This window comes from Haemaphysalis longicornis, unplaced genomic scaffold, assembly GCF_048455015.1.
Source record: "Haemaphysalis longicornis isolate Haplotype H1 unplaced genomic scaffold, Haemaphysalis longicornis Haplotype H1 scaffold_1, whole genome shotgun sequence".
Taxonomy (NCBI): domain Eukaryota; kingdom Metazoa; phylum Arthropoda; class Arachnida; order Ixodida; family Ixodidae; genus Haemaphysalis; species Haemaphysalis longicornis.
Genome location: NW_027526203.1, coordinates 157,134,092 through 157,157,719, shown reverse-complemented (window position 1 = coordinate 157,157,719; position 23,628 = coordinate 157,134,092). Strand labels below are relative to the sequence as shown.

General features: G+C 48.3%; 1 long non-coding RNA gene across 1 annotated transcript; it reads left to right on the top strand.

Moving 5' to 3' along the window:
* Positions 1–6,596: 6,596 nt before the first annotated feature.
* On the top strand, positions 6,597–8,550 carry LOC144166819 (uncharacterized). The gene is made up of 3 exons (XR_013321779.1): positions 6,597–6,829; positions 7,302–7,388; positions 8,055–8,550. It is a non-coding gene; the product is annotated as an uncharacterized LOC144166819 (long non-coding RNA).
* The last annotated feature ends 15,078 nt before the right edge of the window (positions 8,551–23,628 follow it).

Genomic DNA, 23,628 nt, shown 5'->3' with positions numbered 1-23,628 from the left:
TGCACGTGGACAATTCGGCTTGCACGGGCCTGGACGACCCTATCTACTTCACTGTAGATAGTCCTGGCCTGTTCATCGCCCCGTCAGCTGATGGTCTGCGCTCCCCTATCTTCCATGACGTCACTCTGGCCCCTCCAATCATCCCTGACTTCGGCATGGTGACTGCCCCAGCAGAGCTTATAAAAGCGTCCTCGACGGCTGCCTTCTTCAGTGGGCAAGAACACAGCAGCGCTAGCGTGATGCTCAACCGCTTTCTGCTTTTTGCGCAGTTTTTTGCCTGCTGTGCCGTTCCCGTGCCCGGCCCGTCCCGCTATCTTCGCTGCGATGCCAATGTGTTCGTCAGCCGTTCTCCGACAATGCTTCTGCACGTGGACAATTCGGCTTGCACGGGCCTGGACGACCCTATCTACTTCACTGTAGATAGTGCTGGCCTGTTCATCACCCCGTCAGCTGATGGTCTGCGCGCCCCTATCTTCCATGACGTCACTCTGGCCCCTCCAATCATCCCTGACTTCGGCATGGTGACTGCCCCAGCAGAGCTTATAAAAGCGTTCTCGACGGCTGCCTTCTTCAGTGGGCAAGAACACAGCAGCGCTAGCGTGATGCTCAACCGCTTTCTGCTTTTTGCGCAGATTTTTGCCTGCTGTGCCGTTCCCGTGCCCGGCCCGTCCCGCTATCTTCGCTGCGATGCCAATGTGTTCGTCAGCCGTTCTCCGACAATGCTTCTGCACGTGGACAATTCGGCTTGCACGGGCCTGGACGACCCTATCTACTCCACTGTAGATAGTCCTGGCCTGTTCATCACCCCGTCAGCTGATGGTCTGCGCGCCCCTATCTTCCATGACGTCACTCTGGCCCCTCCAATCATCCCTGACTTCGGCATGGTGACTGCCCCAGCAGAGCTTATAAAAGCGTTCTCGACGGCTGCCTTCTTCAGTGGGCAAGAACACAGCAGCGCTAGCGTGATGCTCAACCGCTTTCTGCTTTTTGCGCAGTTTTTTGCCTGCTGTGCCGTTCCCGTGCCCGGCCCGTCCCGCTATCTTCGCTGCGATGCCAATGTGTTCGTCAGCCGTTCTCCGACAATGCTTCTGCACGTGGACAATTCGGCTTGCACGGGCCTGGACGACCCTATCTACTTCACTGTAGATAGTCCTGGCCTGTTCATCACCCCGTCAGCTGATGGTCTGCGCGCCCCTATCTTCCATGACGTCACTCTGGCCCCTCCAATCATCCCTGACTTCGGCATGGTGACTGCCCCAGCAGAGCTTATAAAAGCGTCCTCGATGGCTGCCTTCTTCAGTGGGCAAGAACACAGCAGCGCTAGCGTGATGCTCAACCGCTTTCTGGTAGGCTCAACCGCTTTCTGGCGCAGGTAGGTCACCTGAACAATGCGAAATGCATTCGCTCCGATAATCGTTTTCTGCTGCTGTTTTCTTGCCCACACGATTGCACCTGTTCTCACGATTGTGTGAATTCATGCTGTGCCGTAATTTACTGCGTCAGGAGCCTTCTTTTGTGTGGCGATGTTGAACTTAACCCTCGGCCCAATAAGCAACACAAGGGAAAGGACGTTCCGGCCTCTGATACTCGTTTGCGAAACTTTTCTACGGCTGAGGAAACCGTGGCCCCAGAAGCCAATGCTGTTGACCTGTCGGCAGTAGCTCAAATGCTTGCGGAATTAATTAAGGGGCAGAAACGCATATCGCAGGAAATAACAGAAATCAAGAACTTTAATCAAATGATCAACTCCCGGTTCGACGCCCTAGAGGCACGCGTCTCCGCACTGGAGTCGGTTCCTGCCGCCCTTCCATCTGCCACGCTCAACGGCAATGTGGAAAGTGAGCTTCATCAACTCAAAATCAAAATCGACCAACTCTCTTTGAGCAATGATGAGTTCAAAAATCGTTCCCGCCGTAATAACTTGCGGTTGCACGGCTTTCCTGAGGCGCCTGATATCAGAAACCCACGACATTCTGCTGTCTAACATTTCCGCGTGGTTCGGGAAAGAGCTTGAAATCGATTGTCCGAGTATTGAAAGGTGCCACAGGATTGGCCGGAAGCATGCTGTCGCCCGCGCCCGGTAATAATGAAACTTCTTGACTACCGCGAAAAAACAAACGTCCTCAAAAATGGCCACAAGCTTAAAGATTCTGACTTTCACATTTCAGAAGACTTTTCTAAACCCATACGTTCAATCGGGAAAAAAATATGGGAGGCAGCTAAGCCCTTCCGTGATAATGGCTCGATGGTTCACTTAAGCTTCGACCACGCGTTTATTGATAAAGTTCGGTACAACTGCGACGATAATACTAACACCCTCGTCAGGGTTCCTTCTCGCCCTCCAAAAGCCGCGTCCAACGCTGCTACTGTAACCCCCTGACGCCCAAGTAACATACAAGAGCCATTGCGCGTCCTTAATGTTAATGCCCGAAGCTTAGTTAATAAATTCCCAAATTTTCTTTCACTGGTCACCACCCATTCACCCCATATTGTTGGCGTGACTGAGTCATGGTTACACGATGACGTTTACGACAGCGAGGTAACACCACCAGGTTTCACTGTTCTTAGAACTGATCGGCGACATGGGAGAGGGGGAGGTGTTGCGTTATTTTTGCGGTCTGACCTTCAATTTTCAGTACTCCCCAGCCCGCCTGACACCGAATCCGTTTGGTGCAAGGTTTTTTTCGGGACTTTTTCGGGTTTTTTTCGGGATAGATAACCCTCGGTGTTATCTATCGTCCGCCGTCATCGAACCTAGCTCAGTTACTCGCCTTAACTTCGTTCATGCACGAGCGTATCTCGTCTTCAAGCTTGATCTGTCTCGGCGATTTTAGCGCTCCCGGTATTCTGTGGCCTTCTTTATCTCTCACCGGTTATGACGTGGAAATAAGCAAAGTTCTTTTAGATTTTTCGTTATCCTTTCGTTTGAAAGTTAGAGGTTAGAGGTGCCGCAGTTTTGGATTTAGTATTTGTTAGTCCCCATCTATTAGATAACGGCTATGAATGCGAAGTTACTGATGGCATTTCAGATCACATGGCTGTTCTTGTTTCTATACCCGTTCCGATTCCCAACAATTGCTTTGTTTACTCTACATTTCCTGATTTTTCAGGCGCCGATGACTGCTCCATTATCGATTATTTAAGCGATTGTTTTGACAATTTCGAACAACTTAGTTTATCGAATGATGTGAATTTCTTGGTGGCTTCGTTCGAAAATATTGTTGCAACCTGTCTACAGCGCTTTGTGCCCCTTAAAACAAAAAAGAAAAATCCTCGCCTCCCTTGGATGTCGCGTGATATACTTCACCTGTCGCGTCGTGTTGCGAGGTTAAGGTGTGCAAAACGAAAAGGTGATCCCCTTAAAAACGCCGAATTTAACGAAGCTAAACAAGAGCTCCGCCTCAAAATGAATTCATCTAAAGATTTTTACTTTAAGGTTACATTACAAGGTTTACTGAAAACTAACCCTAGGAAATTTTGGAGTTCAATTATACCCTCTTCAGCCTCTACTAATACTATCCTACACTCTAATCCTGGTAACCCATAAGGTAACTTCTAAACGGAAGTAACCTATAAAATAAAGGTTACAATGGATCCATTGGCCAGAGGGGTCCTTCAAATTGGCGAGCCAACACAGCGCATGGTGGTCTGTCACGACCTTGAATGGTCTTCCATACACGTATGGGCGACATTTTGAAATCGCCCATATAATAGCCAGGCACTCTTTCTCAGAGGCAGAGTAGTTTTTCTCCTCCTTCGATAGACCACGGCTGGCATAGGCGATGACCTTTTCGCAACCGCTTTGCTTTTGGACGAGTAGAGCATCCAAGCCTATATCACTGGCGTCCGTGTGCATTTCCGTTTTGGCGTTTTCGTCGAAATGAGCGAGCACAGGCGGGCTTTGCAGGCGTTTTTGCAGCTCGCAGAATGCTTTTAAATGCAGAGCATTTCTTAGCCTCGCCTCTTCCTGCGTCGTACGGCGTCCACAGCTCCGCGTCCGCAGCAGGTGCGCGCATGCGTCGTAGTCAGCCCGTTCGCTCGTCACCCCCGGAACGCTCCGTCGCGGTCTCGGCCACGGCCGGGTTGGAGGAGCGGCGGGCGCGCACTTTCATATGAAAGTGCGTGCTCGCCGCTCCTCCAGTCCGGCCGTGTCTCGGCGTAACAGGTGCGTGATAGCAGCGCGGTGGGGCGTAGAAGAGCGCGCGCTGCTTGCGCATGCGCGCTCTCCCCCCCGTACCACTCTCCCTCTACTGCGCGCGCTGCAAATATAAAGCCGCTAGTGGTCGCTCGTGCTTCAGTCACTGCGTTGCTCCTTCCTTCCTTGGTTGACGCTCGCTCCCACGTTTACTCGTGTCTGCTACTCCAGCATCACGGAAGAAGCGATGGAAGCAACACTGCCTTCAACCAGTACTGAGGCCCCAATGTTCTGCATTTACTCGTGTTCCCCTCGCGGAAGGCGCGGGAATTTTTTTTCTTGGTCGTTTTTCCAACTGAAAGGGGTGCTATCTTTCGTCAAGCGCGTGAGTGGCTCTGCAATGCGTGCGAAGTTTGCGACGAAGCGCCGGTAGTATGCGCACAGTCCGAGAAATCTTCGCACGCCCTTCTTGTCTTTTGGCCTTGGGAAGTACGCAATGGCTGAAGTTTTTCCCGGGTCAGGTAGGACTCCTGCGGCGTTGACGACGTGGCCCAAGAACTTGAGCTCCTCGTACGCGAAACGGCAGTTTCCAGGCTTCAGCGTTAACCCCGACGTATGAATGGCCTCGAGTACAGACTCCAACCTTGCGAGGTGTTCGTCGAAAGTTCGGGCGAATACCACAACGTCGTCGAGGTATACGAGGCAATTGTGCCACTTCAGGCCGGCTAGCACAGTGTCCATGACTCTTTGGAACGTTGCTGGCGCCGTGCACAGCCCAAAAGGCATCCCCTTGAACTCGTATAGGCCATCCGGGGTTATAAATGCAGTCTTTTCTCGGTCTCTCTCGTCCACTTCAATTTGCCAGTAGCCGGTCTTCAGATCCATCGATGAGAAGTACTTCGCATGGCAGAGGTGGTCGAGGGCGTCGTCGATTCGTGGCAGGGGGTACACGTCCTTTTTGGTGATTTTGTTCAATCGCCGGTAATCAACGCAGAACCTTAATGTGCCGTCTTTTTTCTTCACGAGTACACTATAATCCTGGTAACCCATAATGTAACTTCTAAACGGAAGTAACCTATAAAATAAAGGTTACAATGGATTCATTTTGATGTTATCTTTATCCCAGTCCGTTCTAAGGGTTACAAGCGTGAGGTTAAAAGCGATTTATAGGTTTCAATAATGATTTATAGGTTACATCAACAAAATCTGACATGTAACCTCTACGTTGTAACCTTTAAACCGCCCTGTAACCTGTAAGAGATGCTTGTCGTGCCTTCTCTTTCGGCGGCCGTTGATTTCTCCGTTGCATGACGGGATATAGAGAAATGGCGGCGCCGGCAGGCCCGGTGGCCGCGTTTTCGCGCCACTCGAGCCTTTTAACCGCTGTGATACCCCTACGATGAAGCGAGGATTGCTGTTACAAGATTTATTTGTCGGCGTGAATCGCGGAGGCTGCGGCGAGCCCATTTCTGACTGGCAGCGCTACACGGCCCGTTCTTCTACGACCAGCATCAAGTTCGCATGTTGGACCAATGCCCCGACGCCAGTGAAAGCGAACTCGGTGAGTATATTCCCGTAACGGTTTCCGTGTTTTCATTGGATGTATCTTTTCGCTGGGGGCTTTTCAACTTGAAATTGCAGCATTTGAGAGATTTTCGTTACCGGACTAGTTGCTTCGCTGGACGTTTTCTGTTGCCCGCGACGGCAATTGAATGAAATCACGGGCTTGCGTTCGTTGCGTCAGACTAGAGCGGACAATCGGGAAAGCCCGTACATTATAACAGATAACGGCGCTCGTGACCTGCTTTCTGCTCTGCGCGCCTTCGTCATGTGTTGAGCGTTTTGTTTACGCTGTTGGCTGCATCGGGCGCACTTGACGAGTTATTGGCCCATGTAATTGTCAGGTAGTTATGCTTGAATATTTGAATTTTTTCCTATTAAAGTCTTATATTATCGCGCTATTCTCTGGGTATTATCATTTTGTTTCAGCCGTCGGGAAATATTCATTTTTCTCGCTGCATATATTCGGAATGGTGTCTAGTTTATTGGTCTTGTAGTAATATATCCGGATAAACACAAGGTGTGTGCTGCAAAAAAGTAGTCCACTACATGCTGCCCGAAATTTCTAAATTCACTTTTGTCCAGCACAAGCTTCTTTTTTTGTGAAAGTTTGCCCTACCGCACAATAAAAAGTTTTCATATGTACAACACTCTTCATTTTTGTCATTCTTTTCCTTGAGTGGGTAAATTTGGTGGTAGTCATTTTGAGGTAGCGGGGCATTTTCACCATGTTACGTGGGTTTATTATTCTCATTCGCACAAATCAGTCGTTTATTTATTCGCGTGGTATTGCAGGACAAATGGTTGTCTCGCGTGATACTAGTGTAGTGCAGTAAAGCGACTTTACAGAATGGTGGGATGTATGAGCCAGCATGCAGGCTGCTTGATTGTTATTGTTTTTTGATGATACAGAAATTGTGACGAATTACACAGAGACAAGTGCAGGTGTAAAAATGGGTGCTGCACCCTCATCGGTTCCTGGCTGTTCGAAAAGTGTGGTTGCATCTGGCTACCTATGCTATGACTTATGAGCACTACTGTTTTTCTTGCAGGCACTGTTCCTTGAGCTGACAACCAGGACTCCCCTGCGTACGACGCAAGTTGAAATGAAGTCTGATTTCCGTGGAAACAACGGTATGAAAATGCAATAACTAAAACACATTCATTCAAATATTCTTTGTAAAGATGGCACCCAGGCCTGCAGAGACAAAAGTATGATTCACTTGTAAAAATGCGAGGCCTTACTTCAAGTGTTATGATGTTATATTTCGTATATTATTTTGCCTCATGTTTAGTGACTCTTTCTATCAGTTCGTTACTACATGAACGTTATGAATTCACATAACGATTTCCTCAGCATGGAGCTTTGTAGTTTTTCAGCAACTCTACCTATTCTATAAGATGCGTGGTTGTGCAGAGCCAACAAGAAGCACTCTTTTACGAAAAGATCTCTTTGAGAAAGTTCCAGTTGTTAGTGAGGGCTTGTGCTGTGTTCTTTTCTTCGTCTTGTCAAGTTTGAGGTGTTCTTTCATTATCAATGTATACCAACTACCCAGCTCTAAAGCCTATTACATTTTAACCCAATTAACCCCTTGAGTCATTACAGGTACAGACCGCCCGGGAATGCCACTTGAAGATCGGTGCAAGTTCTAGATGTATCCTCTCCCACAACACATTTGGACGAAGAAAAAATGTAAGTTGGCGATTCCTTTTTACGAATAGCCGAGGAAGAAACCACCGGTAGAAGAACACTTTACTGAAATGAAAAACGTTTCGGCTTCCACGTGGGATCCTCGTTCAAAATGAAACTGCCAGTACAAGGGGGGGGGGGGGGGGGGGGAGAGAGATGTTTAAGTACAGCAAAAAATGTGACGCAGATGGCGTCAGCATCGTGAAAGCACGTTGCCTGGGTTTAGTGCGACGTTCGCTCTGTTGCGTGTGCTAGTGATTCCACATGAAGGCGCGGAAATGTTTTTGCTTTCTCTTTTGCAAATGTATGTCAGTTTATCTCGTAGCCCAAAGTTTCTGCCTGTTCTGGGTGAGCATGCAGAAACATTTCGCGAGATAAACCGGAACACGGCACGATTAAAATTCGGGAAGGTTGGCCGGTATGACTATAGTGGCTTCGCGTTGTTCGGAACAATGCGGCCAAATTACTCTGTGTAACGATTACTGAAATGATGTGAAATTATTTGAAAGGCCGTAAATCACTCCTTCTCTGGTGTGGCCTTTCATTTCATTCTCTGGTCTCCGTCTTCATTTTCGTGCAATATATTTTTCGTACTTCACATGCCTGTGGTTTGGTGTGAGGGGCTTATGGTTGCACTGGATTTTGTTCTTTTTCTGAAATTTTCTGTAGATGGCTCTTCAAGGTGGGGAAATCCAAGTGACGGCCCCTCACATATATACCTCCATCTGCGGCAGCAGGTAACAAGTTATTCAGATGACCTCGGGAAATCTTCAGCGTGCCCTGATTTTGTGCCTGCTTGTGTACTACGTAAATTGCGAAGCTTATGTGAATTTTTCCAAGCGCCTTTTTTCACGCAGGAAATTATAGATCCCATTTAAAGTTTGTCCAAAAGACAGATTCAATCGGCCTAGAAACTTGTTAGTGCTGCATAAAAAACGATAACTTGGCGTGGGAATCACAACTCAGGTGGAACTGTAAAGAGGAACCTAAGAGGGAAGTGTAAAGATGGATTCATAAAGACAAGTGAATTCCAAGTGTAATATTAGACTCTGAGTGAAACAGAGAATGTAGGGAACATAGCCATAAACACTGCTTTGTATGAAACAGTGAATTTGTAATAAATGTTCTTTCTACTTTCCCACATTCTGCGTTTTTTCTGTGGGGAACCGTGTCAATAACGCTGTACTGAGAAAGTGCACCTCTGAGAACCATCTTATAAATGTAGCTCAAACTTGAATTCGTCTAAAATTGTTCAATTGCAGTACCAAACAATTCGAAATACTTTGCATACATCCCTGCAAATATTGAGGTAAAGAATCTGTATATTTGGCCATGTTTGTGAAGCCGTTCCCGCAACATTTATAAATAGGTTTAATAAGGATATATGAATAAACCGAGTTTTACGTGGAAGTCTAAAGCAATATAGGAAACACCAGTTCGCCCAGGAATCCGCACTCGTCTAATACTCATTAAGGAACGATAATTACATTGGGGTGGTTCGCAGCTTTGCTTTTTAATAAATAGCCCACAGGTGTTTCATAATAATAAATGTGAATGTTCAAAACTACTGATGCCAAACTTCTGGAAATGTGCTCCTGTTAAATGCGCAAATATGTGTGCTTGTACTGCAATTCTATTTTGGTAATCATGGCCTAGGTTGTCAGACAAGAATTTTTGGCTTAAGGCTGTTATCATAACTTTGGCGTCCTTTTGAAGTATGCTATCAAGTGCATGTTTCCACTAAAGCTTGGTTTCACTAAAGCCTAATGTTGTTTAACTAAAGCTAGAATTCATGCCCGCAATTTACCAAAAGACCTATCATGCATGTTTGATACTGGTTTCTTAAACCGCACAAAGCTGATGCAAACATCAAATTTAGTTATGTCTGCTTATATATATATATTAGACATAAGCGTTGCCAATACTTACAAAGATTTTTGGGTGACAACCTGGGTAACGATTATCTAAGAGGTAATGCAATGCATATATATTAAGAGCACATTCTCAAGCTTTTTAGCACCGCAATTTTAGGAATTATAAAAGTATCTCCTCTTTTAGCCCCAGCCGTGTGTCCGGCAGTTTATTCAAGGGACGAACAAAAGACACCCGACGCAAAAGTTTAGACGGCGCAATGGACAGCATGGTCGCACATATCGTCTTCCACTAACGCGATATTTGTTTACCACGCGGGAAAGGCGCCTTCGGGGCGTCGCCACAGCGGCGCCGGCGAAAGCGCGCCTGGCGCGCAACATGTCACCTTCGAGATGTGTGGCCTTGGACGGCGGTAGATGTAACTTATATAAAGGTATACATGCTGAAAGCGGCAAAGTAACCCATAACTGAGTAACCCTTACGTGTATACATATATAAGGGTTACGAATATATAGGTTACATTTGTACCTTATAAATTATAGGTTACAAAAATTCGAAAATGTATACCTCTATTAAGGGTTACACAGCTTAGAATGTAGACATAATTCATAGTCTGTAGTTTTTTCCAGATAAGACCTGCGCTACACTTAACGTAAGTGCATTGATTTGACCTAGACTGAGCATAATGAGCTCGATTGGCCTTACACTGGAAACTGCTGGGCGGGCATAGAAAGCTTATTTGCAAAAAAAAAATTGTTTATATACTGCCTTTTGGAGAAGAACTAAAGAAAAAAATCCCATACATAGGCGTTCCTAATTTTATTGTGGATGTCACACTCACCATACGAAACACGTTGAAATCAAGCAAGTAATCACATGAAACTATCGCCATATACTGTAATGCCTGCACAAGGTGCCCGTGCGTATATACGTCCCGTATCACGGGCGCAGATTTGCACCACGCGCTATGCGGATTTTTCCCAGTTTGCAACTTCGCCTGGCTCTACAATACCATCATAATCAACGTCAATATCATGAGAGAGACCTTAAAGGGGTCATGTGAAGACCAAATGTAACTTGAAGACCAAATGTGAAGACCAAATGTAACGTCACACGACGCACAAAACGTTGCTCGCTGCCTGGCGTCTCTCACACACCCCACGCATCCAGCGTTTTCGCCGACCTCCGTTCCGCACGTGGCGGCCCGGTCCACTTGATGATCATGCGGGGGGTGGCCGGGTGTGAAACCGATGGCTCGTGCGTCGCGGCAACACCGGCGGGCTCCTGTGGAACCAGCTTAGCTCTGGGGCGATTGGTGACGCTGCGCCGGAGCCGCTTGATAAATAAACATGTCACATAATGCGTATACCGTGTGTGTGTCATTGAAGCAGCGGTAAGCATGATAATCAAGCTAATCCTAGACAACGAGGGAAGCTAAGAATAACCAGCTGAACCTTACCTCACGCTACGTATACCCTGGCATAGCCGAGCTAAGCCACTGCAAAAAAATGTTTTTTCTTTCCAATTGGCTGCACGTTTTATTCTTCCCCAACGCTGCGAACCCGTACCCATCGGGCCTTTGGGGTGGCCCATTAGTTCGGTTGCCGGTTGTACGGCGTAAACGTCCTGGGATCGATTCCCGGGACCCCCATTACCGCGTGTTTTAAGTGCGAATGCACTTTATAAGCGACCCCAAACCATCCACCGCCGGCGGCGGCGGCGGCGTCCGCAGTGCTCCTCTATATTTAAACAAGAAACAGCATCCGGCGCCAGGTTTCGATCCCAGGACTTTGCGGCCGCAGCGCGACGCTCTACCGACCAAGCCACGGACGCGACGCTGATGTCAGTGTTAGTGACGCGCCTTATATCTTTAACGCATTGAAACTACGTCGTCAGCGGCGTGCGTTGGCGACTCAGCGGCGTTATAGCGGCTTGATAACTGCGTGGTGTACACGTGATACTACAAACCCGATGGAAGAGATGGAAGAGAAGGCGGCGAGGCGGTGGGCTGCGGGGGCCGAGCGCAAGCGCCGCAAGCGGGCCGACAACCGTGCATTCGCACTTTCACATTCTCCCCCTCGGGGAAATGCGGGGGAATTTTTTCTTGAAGCTTCGGGGTCTTTTGTCAACCACGCACGGATTTGTGTCGGCCTAAGCAGCTCTGCTGTTAAAATATTGGCGCAGCTTCACTAATGGTTCAATGCTGGCGAAACAGCAGAACTGGTGGCCCCTCTATTTTCGTCGGAGAGACAGCTGCTGCCATAGAGTTTCATGCGATAACAACTATCTGGCGCTGCGATCGTACGCCTCCATGGGCGTGATGGGTAGTTCTGGATTCGGATTGGCGCTCGATGGCTTGCGGAAGTTACTATGAATTGCAGGCAGTTTCGTTTTTGTTTTGGATTTACATGAACGCATTTGCCTACGCGGGGTGTTGGAAGAAGCTATCAAAAATACGTTTCTCCTTGACCTGTATGCTGCACGCGCACTGACGCCGCCATGAGTGGAATGTTTTATAACCAGAGTTGCGAATTAAGTGGGTTATCAATTCATTGCCGGCACAGCGAGCACAAAAACACCAATGACGGCGCTCTGTGCGGCGAAGTTGTCTGCGAATCAGCAGTTGCGGCGATGCTCATTCGGCAGAGCAATGTATTGTCGAAGCTGACGACGGATGCGAATCGCTTGGAACAGCCACACCTTCCGTGCGAACGCCGGCTCCTACGGCGTAGACCAGCAGTACCGGCGGCTGATAGGAACGCAGCTTGATGAATGTCACTAATTCAGGCTAGAATAACTTCTCCAAAGGTAATCGATTTCTTTTTTTTATGAGCACAAAAATTTTCTCCAAAGAAGTTCGCGTCCTGCTGTAGTTGGCGGCAAATGGAAAACCTGCTCCACAAACCTACTCGACTCCGCGTCTGCTTTTTATTTAAACGCGCCGTTTTATTTCGTACAACACCAGTTTTTGGTCACTAACTTTCTTCTTCATCATGTAATTTACAAACGGAGAACCGGACAATAAAAGTTTTTTTGTCAAAAAACACAATTTGCGCAGCCATAGGCCCGTTTCGATCCTACGCAATCCGGTTCCAGAACTACCCATCATTCCCATTGAAGCGTAAGCGCCGCTGCCATGTTTGCGTTGACACTAGCGCCAGTTTCCCCTCTAGTTATTTGTATGAAACTCTATGGCTGCTGCACCTTACATGGATTTCTGAACTTGCTGCTAAAAGTTCTCCATAACTGGCAGGCCCGGATTGTTTTGTCCGCGGTCTTTCACATCTCTCCCAAAGTGGGCTGCGTTAGCATGTGCTAGACACGGCGGCAACTGGCTCCGCGAACTCGGCGTCGGTAGCGTGAGCTGTTCTGTGCTCCCCACTTCAGGCGGGAACTCACGTGGACTGGCGGGGAGAATAGCACGCGAGATATCACGCCACGAACGCTGGCCAGACTCTTCCCTAAGGTCCAGCTGGACGATGCCAGGCGCTCCTCACGGGGCACACGCTCACATGTGCTTGGTATTTTAAGAGTGAAGCTCTTTAGCAATTCGTAATTTGTTGTGGACGCAGTTAAAAATACCAAGAAATTGCCGAGCGCGGGCCTCGCGGCAACCGCCCGGCAGTTAACAAAACCAAGAAAATGCCTACCGCTCGTGCGTGCGTGCCTCGCGACGACCGGCCAGCGTCCCCTCCTCACGTTCGTCAAGCCAAGCATACCCAAAGTGGATTGGCCATGACTTCGGTGACCGCCCGGCAGTTTAGAAAGAAAACAAAGAAAATGCCGAGCGCTCGTCCTGTTTTGTCCATTGTTTCCCTAGCTGTACTTATGCCCTGTGGAAAAATGACGCAATAAAAGAAGCTCGTGTGTGCGTGCCTTGTGACGACCGCCCAGCGTCATCGGCGCACGTTTGTAAGCCCAGCGTACCCACTTGGGAGATTGGCCAAGGTTGGCCAAAGGAAAAAAAATGCGCGCCAATCGACCCTGTGGAGGGGATTGGAAAGCGAAGCTGTAAACGACACCTGCAACGATTACCCATGCGACGTCATGCGACGCCTCTTTAATTCACACACGTGGCTCTACAAAGAGTGAAACCAGAGACAAGTGAAATGTACTTAAGCACACCCTTTATTACTTTAAAGAGATATTCTTTGCTAAGGTTAAATCAATGTATGATTCATGAACGGTGGTTGGTTGAGTGGTATTGGTGAAGCACATGAGTGGAAACTCTTTTTCTGTAAAATTAAATGAAACTCAAACCCGCCGTTAGACGACCTCACTTCTTTGTCTCTGCTGTCGCTGACGGAAGCCATGAGATCAGTGGCGGAGACGGAGGAGAAGCGAGATGTGATATGCGTTGGTGTGAGCGAATTCCTTTAATTTTTATAACTCCTAGCCCATATGGATGCACAAGGCGCGCACACGGCCACTACACGTGCCATGGGTGGAACCCAAAGAGGCGCGAGAGGTCGCGTGACGCTATCACGTGGCATTCCGGGAGGACGCAGGGGTTAAACCCCCAGATGCGCTGGGTGAGTGCACCGGCTGTCTCCCCCGTCTGCGAATGGGCTTGTAGCTAAATCGGTAAGACAACGGGATCTCGCTCCGTTTCTCTATTCGTTCCAGGTTCAATTCCCGGCGGTGCCAGTAACTTCTTTTCTTTGTTCGTGGGAGTTTTCTGTTGACAGTATCGGTCGCGACAGAACCCTCGCGGGGTAGAGGTAAAAACCTTTGCTTTAATAACTCCAGCGTTTGCCGAAATTGTGTCAACACTTGCTCTGAACAAGAAAGACCGGTCATAGCGTACGCTCATCCAAGGTGAGTCCAATGATAATCACTTCCAAAAAATGAAAAAAGCGCACACTTATAGCAACAGTGATGGAGTAAAGGTCGTTGCGGCTGCGAAGAAGAAAATCGGCGGCAATGGTGGACTTAAACCGTCGTGATGGTCGTGAAGGTTGCGCACAAGTACCTTCAAGTCTGACGCGTTAGTGTGAGCTTCCTTCATCTTTCTTCGTATTATTTGCGAGCTCCTCACCTGGCGCAAGAACCTGCGCAAGCCTGGACGACGCCGGACGCTCCAGACGAGGCGCATGCTCACTCACGCTCGGTATTTTTTCTTGGTATTTGTTGTGAACGCCACTGCACCAAGCTACTTGTTTACTGCTGCGTCGTTTTAACGGTAAACAAGTTGTTAAGCACCGTCAGGCTTTCGCCTTCAAAGCACGTAAGCATACTTATAAGTGTCCGAGCAGTTTTTTTTTTTCGCATTAAAACCACTATAAGCTTCAACCTTTCAAAGAGATGCGTTATGACTTATGTGAAGGTATTTGGATAATTCGGCGACTTGTCGGAAAGGGCCGACCTTTATTCACAGCACATCAGTGTTCCCACGGGTAAAACAGAGGATTCACACATCAAAAGTACAAGCATTCTGTTTGGGTCATTCTTTTGGGCTTCTTTGGAGCAGTGTTGTACGGAACGGCGTTACAAGGAACGGCGTTCCTGGAACTAGTTCCTTTTTGGAGGAACGGAGGAACGCCACCGTTCCATTACGGGTCGGTGGAACTGTAAGGGTAACTCGTTACGTTTTTGAAGGAACGGCAGGAACGGCGTTCCTGCCGTTACATCGCTAGGATTTGGCTGTTTTTGATGCCAAGGCTCGAGTACAAAAATACACAAAGCGCTACTGCGTTTCTCTTCCTATAAGATGGTCAATTTCCCCGCCCTCCAGCCGTACGTGCTTCCTCGAAGGTCAAAGGCAGAAGAATAACCACACAGCAGGCCGCAGCTTGTGTTTCCTTTCATGCTGGTTGCTTACGCGGCGTTTGACGGGTGAATAGCGTTGCCGCGAGAATGCTTTTCACCCTTCATCGTTTGTCTAGGGAGGCCAGAATGCACGTCTGGCCGACAGAATTGTTCCCTGGCGGGGAAAGAATAGAGAGTTTTAGCAGTCCGTCCGTTCTGTCGTATGCGTTGTTACTGGGTTGACCGGGACCCGGCTGGGCACTTGGGCATTCGTCGCGGTAGGGGGATTAGTTCCGCGGGCCTGCCTTCGCCATGTCCGTGCCTCCGCACCCTTTCTACACGCCCTTCCGCGCGCTCAGGAGCAGACCGGTCCCGGTGAACCCGGTAACAACGTAGCCAACGAAACGGACGGACTGCTAAACGGGATCCGGACATTTCGGTGTCGGACATTTCGGTCCAGCACGTTTCGGTGTGGACATTTCTGTGCACGGACATTTTGGTGCACGACGTCTTGGCCCAGACATTTTGAGTGAGGGGATGTCCCAGGCATTTTTTGAACATTTTAGCTTTAATATTGTTTTTTCGTGACTTGATATGATTTCACGTTCGAGACTTGTGCTTGCGCCGCCGTTCGTGGAAACGAGTGCTAAACCCTAGCGGAGCATTGCCACGTGAAACCCAATTTCTGTAGCAGATGGTAAAAATTAACGTTGTTAATTTGGATCCGTTCAACCATTTTTCTGTTATTTTAACACTAATGTGAACAACCCTAATACTTTAAGTGTTACCAAAGCGCTTTCCTTTCACTTCACCCAACGCTGCAAGACGCTGCTGCTTTTAGTCTATTCCTGACCTCCCCCCCCCCCCAGGAAAACTTCCGCGAGAAAACAACAACAGAAAAACGAGGTCGATTAGGCGCGTGTGCATTTCGTTTTGATTTATCTCTCAATCACTCTCGCCTTCGTTGCATTCGGTGTCAGTTCTACTTAAAACTAACAAACCAACCATCGCACTTACGGTGGCGTTACTTAGGGGAGGGGAAAGCTGAGCCCCGCCGGCAATCATCCCCCTAAGTAGAGAGAGAGGGGTGTTACTTGTGCTTCACCATTGCGTCGACTGGACTTCGAAAACTTGAAGGCGACTGTTGCCGTTCTCGTCACACTAGCCTATTCATTTTTTTGGCTCCTTATAATGGGAGGAAACGATGTATACCTGGGGTGCCCATGATATGCGCGACTTGATGGGTTAATGCACAAGGGGGCGACTGAAGGCGCAGAAAGAGCGATTCCTGGAGTGGGGGCGCCGTCGATATGACCGAGACGCGCGGGAGGGCGTAGCCAGCAAACGATAGTGGTCATTGTGTTCTCAGCGGCTTTTTGGGTGGCTTTTTGTATCACATTATAGAGTTTTCGTGCGCCTATGGTGAATGTAAAGCTTTTTCTCTGTTTTAAACGCGAAGTGTGCTATGTAATTGTTCTGAATGTAACACCCAATTCCTGCAAAAGCCTACACTAAGAGGCTAGCAGTATGTTCTAAAAAAAAAATCACTGCGGTGACGCTTCGGAAACCATGAACTCCACCACGCCAGTAGGATTTTTAGGGGAAACCGAAAATAATATGGCTGAAAATGAAACCTTGTCCAGATTCGAGCGTACAGGCGGGAGGTGGGAGGTGGGGGGGGGGGGGGGGGGGGCGCTAGAACAAAGAATTAAAATGTGGTAAATGTCGGCTTGCAAACACTAAACGAAGGTTGGTTGTCCCGAACACAATGGCTGGATTTTGTGTGCACAACCGGTACGCGCTTAATTAGCATTTAGGACATTTGAACCTGCGGCTGTTTTCCAAAAGGCCCGTTTTTCCTCCCCGGCAATATCCTAGACTAGTGTTCGCGAATTCATTTTTAGCAAGGCAGCCCAGTTTACGTGATACTCTTCATAATGTTTTCTTCATTCTAATGGGCTAGCTAATGTTTGTTACTTTTTGGATATTGGGAGTGTGCATGTAATTTATGTAATTTGAGGGTGTGATTTCAAAAAATACAAAAGAGGCGGTAGACCATCGTAAACACGGGTAATTGTCTTAGCTAAAAAAGAGCGAATATAAATTAACAACCTCTCATAAATGAAAAAAAAAACGTGTGCTAAAGAATTCAATCGGCTGCATAACAAGTGTCCCCAGGAAGAGGTATTAAACAAAAATATAGAAATGTAGAATTTCTAAAAATACCTGGCAAAGATCGAACATGGCATCAATCAAAAAAATAAATTCACTGTTCCAGATTGTTGTCCATAACCCACGTAAAGCGGAAATAAAAATATAACGGCTGTCGCAAACAGGCAAGCACCGGATAATTTGGTCGCCGAAATTTGGACACCGAAATTTCCGCACCGAAATATCCTGCACCGAAATGTCTCCGAGCCGTCTGGAGTTTGTCCGGTGCTCCCTGAAAAATTCGCCTAGGAGCGGTTCTTTTGATTATCTTTATCTCCAGATAATCTGCTGCCGGTGGTGTTAATACTCTTATAATATACGTAGTTCGATGTGGGTTTTAAATGTCTCACTTAATTTCTACCCAGGATTATCCGACACTATATTTTAATTTAAATACCTAATTGTAACGTTAATGTAACGACACGTTCCAATTTTCGAAGTGGAACTGGAACGCGTTCCTTTCGCAATAAAGGAACTTGTAACGGGAACTCGTTTCAAAATTGGCAAGGAACGAGGAACGAGCTTTCGCTCCTATTTTGGAGGAACGTGTACAACACTGCTTTGGAGGCAGCGATAGACACTGCGCAGCTTGTCGCCGTTCTCCAAGGAAAACAGCCGCACGTGCAGCAGCCCCTGCGCAACATACACTATTTTGACCAAAAGTTCTTTCGTGGACACGCAGTTCTCGAAGGCATCGCTGTGGGGCTGGTTCCAGACAGGCTCGTTGCCAAGTACGTTCTCGCCGTTGTCGGTCACAAGGCAGGCTTGAAGCGCCTGCTGGGGCAGATGCGTAAAGCGCTCCTGAAGGAGCCTCACGTGCTCGACACGCACAGACTCAGAGAATACGAAGTCGATGAAGAGCACCTTGAGTCTGTCCCCATAATCCAGGACCTCAACCCGTGCCCGATACCAGCGCCCGTCGTGGTTGCTCTTGGCAGCCGCCATCTGTTCTTGGGCCTTAACCATGTTCCAGTTCTCCGGGAAGGTACCCTGTTGCAGGCGTCTCGCAAATCTCTCGTCAGGGATTCCAAAGTCTCTCCTGACTTTCTGCCCATTCCCTCCACCCTGAGCCGATCAATCAACCTCCGGCCAAAAGGGAAGACGAGGAATAAGCAGCTGAGGCTGAGAACTGCAGACACCTGGCTGAGCACAGAACTGCCTACTTAGGGTGGGCTCAGCGGCTTTAAGGGGTCTATCACGAATTCGCTTGGCTGAGATTGACCTCTTAAAAGAGTAGCACAGGAGCAGCGATCTCCCTGCCTGGGGACGGCTTGGTTGGTGTAGACCTCGGAAGCGCGGCGGACCCTTCTCGTACCAAGGTTGGCCGCTGCCCCCCTTGAGTCTCCTGTGTTCACGCTGCGGCTGCACAATGGGCCGCTGCGGTCCTTGCTCGTGTGGTCAACTGGCCTGGCGGGATCGGGGAATCGAATCACGGCACTCCTGCCTGGCGCCTTTGCATGACCTTCTCGGATCATGCACTCGGCCACATCACCATGCCTCGGGCTGCAGAGCTTCACTGCATGGACTTTGTCGACAAGCTCGTCATGGCTGCTCTCTGTACGCACAAGCGCCACCGTCAGCGGAGAGCCAGTGTGTGCGAGTTCTTTGGTGCGCTTGATAGCCGCCTCCGACCAGTTTCTCTGTGGGTGCATGCCAAACAGCCTGAACTTCATAGCCAGGGGTGCTAAGGCACAGAGCCTTGGGTGAGCAAAGAAAAGAGACGAGAAGTTCACAGTTTCACTGTGGTCGTAATCGGTAAAGAAAACATGGCACATTCCGGACTTTTGGGCATCTTCAACCCGGACTCTACTACCAGACAGCTGAGGTAGCTCGCGGCGAATGTAGGTTTATTTGTTTATTTATTTGTTTATTTATTTATTTATTTGCATTTGTTACATAGCACAAAGAATATGCAGGGAGAGGGGACAGAAAGCTGATGCTATATCAGCTTGACGGGGTCCCATCTCCCCTTACAAGGCAGTGAGCTAGGCAGAGTGCAGCTCTTAATGGAATGAAAAACACTTTGTTTAGTAGAGTAACAGACTGTGTAACGTTAATGAAAACAGCAATGATAGATAACATCAACTACAGGAATGCAGAAAAAAACACGATAACTTCCTATTTTCACTTCTGTCGCCGAATATACATTTTTTGTGCTCAGAAGTAAAAGGTCCTCCAGTAGTGAGTGTTCTTCAATTTTGGAAACATTCTGCCCATAAAATTGATCTGGTCCTTGGCGGATGATTGAGCCCCACGCAAAAAGGAAGCGTCTCCTGCAGGTTCGGGGCATGTGGGCATGACAGACGACGATGGCCGTTCAGGGGTGGCGTTCTCTGTGCCTTCACTGCTGTCATGGTGCACACCGACGACACCTTGGCCACACTTTCCAACCACTTTGGGCGTATCCACTAGGTTTTCCAGAAGCTTTGCGAATCCCTTTTGGACCAGGATTTGGCCCACGTCGTACGTCTACAGCCTTGCGTTCTGTTCCCGGCACTTTACGTACAGGTCGACGTCGTAGACGCCTCCATCCGACACGGTATAGAAGATAGCTTCGAAGCTTGTACCCCGTTTCCACAGCTGCCTCAAGTCGTAACGGGAACTCACGGCAGCCGGCTTCACACCGCGCACACAACATTCGATCGCCTTCTGTGGTGCTGCCGCCGCTTCTACATCGATGCTGAACAGGCAACCGAATCCCACGACGTCAGCGCGGCCGCTGTCCACATGCAGCCACCATCGCGAGACTCGGAGGCAGTTGAAGGAGCTCCGCCATTCCGACTGCGTCATGCCCCTCCTATTCGTGAGCTTTGGCGTCGCGAAGGCACTTACAATCGCCAGGCACCACAGCAGCAATGTCGCAGAAACATGTGTGGCTTATCTTGCAGGTGGTGTCGCTCGTGCTCAATGTTCCAACCCCGACCTACCAAGTCCCGGCCTTGCCTAACTCATCACAGACAGCACCCTGTGACGTCAATGAAGCCAACCTACGGAACTGAAGACCTTTAGCAGCGTCACCCCAAAAGGAAGATATAGAAGCCCATCCGCTCCAGCAGCCCTTCACTGGGAGTGGTGGCACTGGAGCAGTAATGTCGCTGAAACATGCATGGCTTGTCTTGCAGTTTGGGTATTATGCTCCTGTATCTTATTATCGTACCGCAATCACTTTTAACAACGAGATTTGGACTTCGTGTCCCGCTGTTAGGCACGACTTCAAGTCTGGACGCCACGTGGTGTCAGGTTTTCGAAGCTTTCGGGATGTCTCCCAAAATTGGCCTCGGTGCGAACAAAGAGTGACAGCTGCAGTACAATGCCCTGCATTTCTTTCCCCACATTCGCTTCTCAAGCTGTCGAGTGTCGTGCAATTTCGGCTCATAATTTGTGTTAAAAATACATTTCGATGGTTGCGTTAAGCTCCATTTATTGCACATTACTCGATAATTAGCCAAATGTTTCACTTTGACAAAACTAACTCACTCAATGAGAGTGTAAATTAAACGCCCTCTGTATACAACATATTTTCCGAGTAAGAAAGTATAACTCGCTTTCTGAAAAAAAAAAATTCCTAAATTTACGAATGTCAGCACGTGTGGTATATCAAGTACAGCTACATAGTATATCTTGCAGAAAAACCTGAGGTGCGCGGAACTCGGGCAATATTAGGGAGAAAAAAGCCGGAAATCAAACTCGAATTTTAGGCAGCAAATTATGTACAGATAAGAAACTCAAATATCTGTTCAAATTAAACTCAGCTGTATTCTTTATAAGGTGGCAGGTAAATGCCCCCTCAGGAGAATGCACTATGAACCGCCAGCATTACTGCTACATAAAGTAGGCTAGAGTTTATGTTGCTACCCTGGAACTAAAACGTCGTTATGGGCGCATACATGCAAAATGAGCAAGGCTTTAAATGACACTAAAGTTTTGAGAGTAGACGCTCAAGAAATAAATCTCCAAATGCGCAGGGCTTTATGTTGCGAGAATTTGTAATTATTGGGAGAAGCGTTTATACTTTTCTGCTTTCCCAAATAAGAAACTTGTGCACGTAAAGTAATTGCCACGCTGTTATTTTTCACATCGATGCACGGCACATTCTGATACATAAGCTGTTCTTAATTTCTAAGGCTACATTCTAAAATATGGCGGCACGCACCTTGACTACAACTACAACCATAACGAGTCCCTAACGTGCAAACTTTTTCGAATGGCGCGCTCAAAAAAAAAAAAGAGGACTTGGGAATGGGCGCGTAGATGAATGAAAGGGATTTCGTCGATCTCGCTTCAGCCAGAGTTAATAAAGAGCCTTAGCCAGTTTTCATCTAAAAATGAGAGACTCAAATCACAATCATGGACCATAAAACCGTTTCGATTTGAATGTAATGTCAGCAAGCTTGTACCTGAGTCGCCACCGAAGTGCTGTTGCCCCGCCACAATAGTGAATGTTCAGGGTGCAAGCGCTAACAATGGTCAGTCACCGTGAATATAGTCAGCGTTTGATTTCTTCCTTGATATTGTGGCCCAAATAACAGAGTTACTGCTGTAGTCTACAATGCAAAGCTGATGAAACAAACTTCATGCTAGTGCAAAGACAGAGCGCGCCATGCTGCCGACGTGCGGGGTGTACGTGCACGTGCAGCTTGTTGGGAAGATCATGGATGACAGCACTAGCAGATGACGCGAAGGCAGCCGGAGAGGGGTGTCGAGGGGGAACTTGTCACTACTTGGCTAAAAGCCGATAAAGGAACTAGTTCTCGCCAGTAGGCGCGCGGGTTTTCTTCTTTTTATTGTTATCTTTCGTTTGGGCGGCGCCGATGGTAGTTGAAGCAGTTGAAGCATGTTCATACAGCGCCGTAACAGTCCCCGGGCCTGTACACAACTTTTGTGCTGATAAATCGCTTGCCTGTCGCCTTTTGATACCGGTTTGGTGTTCGTATCGCGTACCGACAGCGTAATAACGGTCATTAGTTTTTTCTCGTCGTGATAATTATACTCCCCGAATGAATACCACGGGACGTCGTCTGCTCACGGAACTTGGACCTAAACTCCTAATTGTCTGCAATGCGGCGCTGAACGCGCCGTAGCAGCGGCGCCACCATACCAGCGCACGCGGCCCAAACGGCCGCACTCGCAAGAACTCAGCCCTCCCCTTATACTGCGCATTCAAACGCATTACCCACTGAGGCGAGCGTCTTGTATTGTGCATTTCGTATGCTGAAATTGAAAACAACGTGTGCATAGTGCGTATTCACACCCTACGCCAGAAATTTTGATGAACGGTCGTGTATACGCTTCCTTCTGATAAAGACGATTCACAGCAGCGACGTCGCTTACGACGCTATAAAAACAGTAAAGGGGCATTCAAGCGATTTGTAGACATTATCTGGCTACTTGAGCAGATTTAAGTCCGGAGCCCCTAGGCCATGCTTCGGCCACTGTGGATGGGCTTACGCGAATTTATTTACTAATTAAGAAATCAATTAGGAAGTGCTATTTCTTTTTCTTCTTCATCCTTTCCGTCTTGATGACATTTCCTGTGACGCGCAAACCTTTTTCCGGACTGGCTTGACTGCGCCGACTCCGCGGCTCGGCGATCAAAACCGCCTACAAAAGCAGTCGGCCGACCGGTCCGCCTTCCAGCCGTCGGAGGTCGATCGCTAAACGAAAACTGGGTCCACAAAAGATGTGTGCCGTGATGAATGTGGCTCTATTTTGTTAGTTTGTAGAATGTGTTAAGCTTTGTAAGGTCCATGAAGCAAAAAAAAAATCACGCCATATCCACGGAATGAATGATGATAAGTGGGGCGAAGCTCGAGAGGGGGAGATCATCGGTAACCGTAACTCTCCCGTGAAAGTTCGCCCATTACATCATTAAAGGAGCCATGACGAGAAAATGCAAGTTGGTTTTATTCGAAAGATTTCGTGTTTTATAGTGCCCCCAGCGCTTGTCCGGATACAAACGGTGCTTTATTCACTGAGAAATTAAACAATTTAGGTTAAAATTTTGATTTTCCCGCTCAATCGTGCGTTTTCGTGGTCCCAAGTGACATCACTGGAACCGATCGCTCTGCAGCCTAGAATACCTTCATTCACGCATCCGCCGTACAGGGTAGAGACACGTATACGCTGGCGCCGCCATTTTCCGTTGCTCGCTCGCCGCCGAAGCAAGTCATTGTGTCAAAACAGCGCTAAAATTATCGCCGCAACGCGGTTTACTGAAGAAGTTTGAATCATATTGTCTGTTTCGCGTTGCTAGGTCTCGTGGGAAACGAAAAGAATAACGCGTTGAGCCCGTTGGCCCAATTGCGGCGGCACGGGACCGTTCAAAGGTTGTCTCCACCCTGTACAGCGGTGTTGGTTTGTTCCCGCGTTTCTTTACGTTTCGTAACCTAGATGGCGCCACCATACCGTGGCA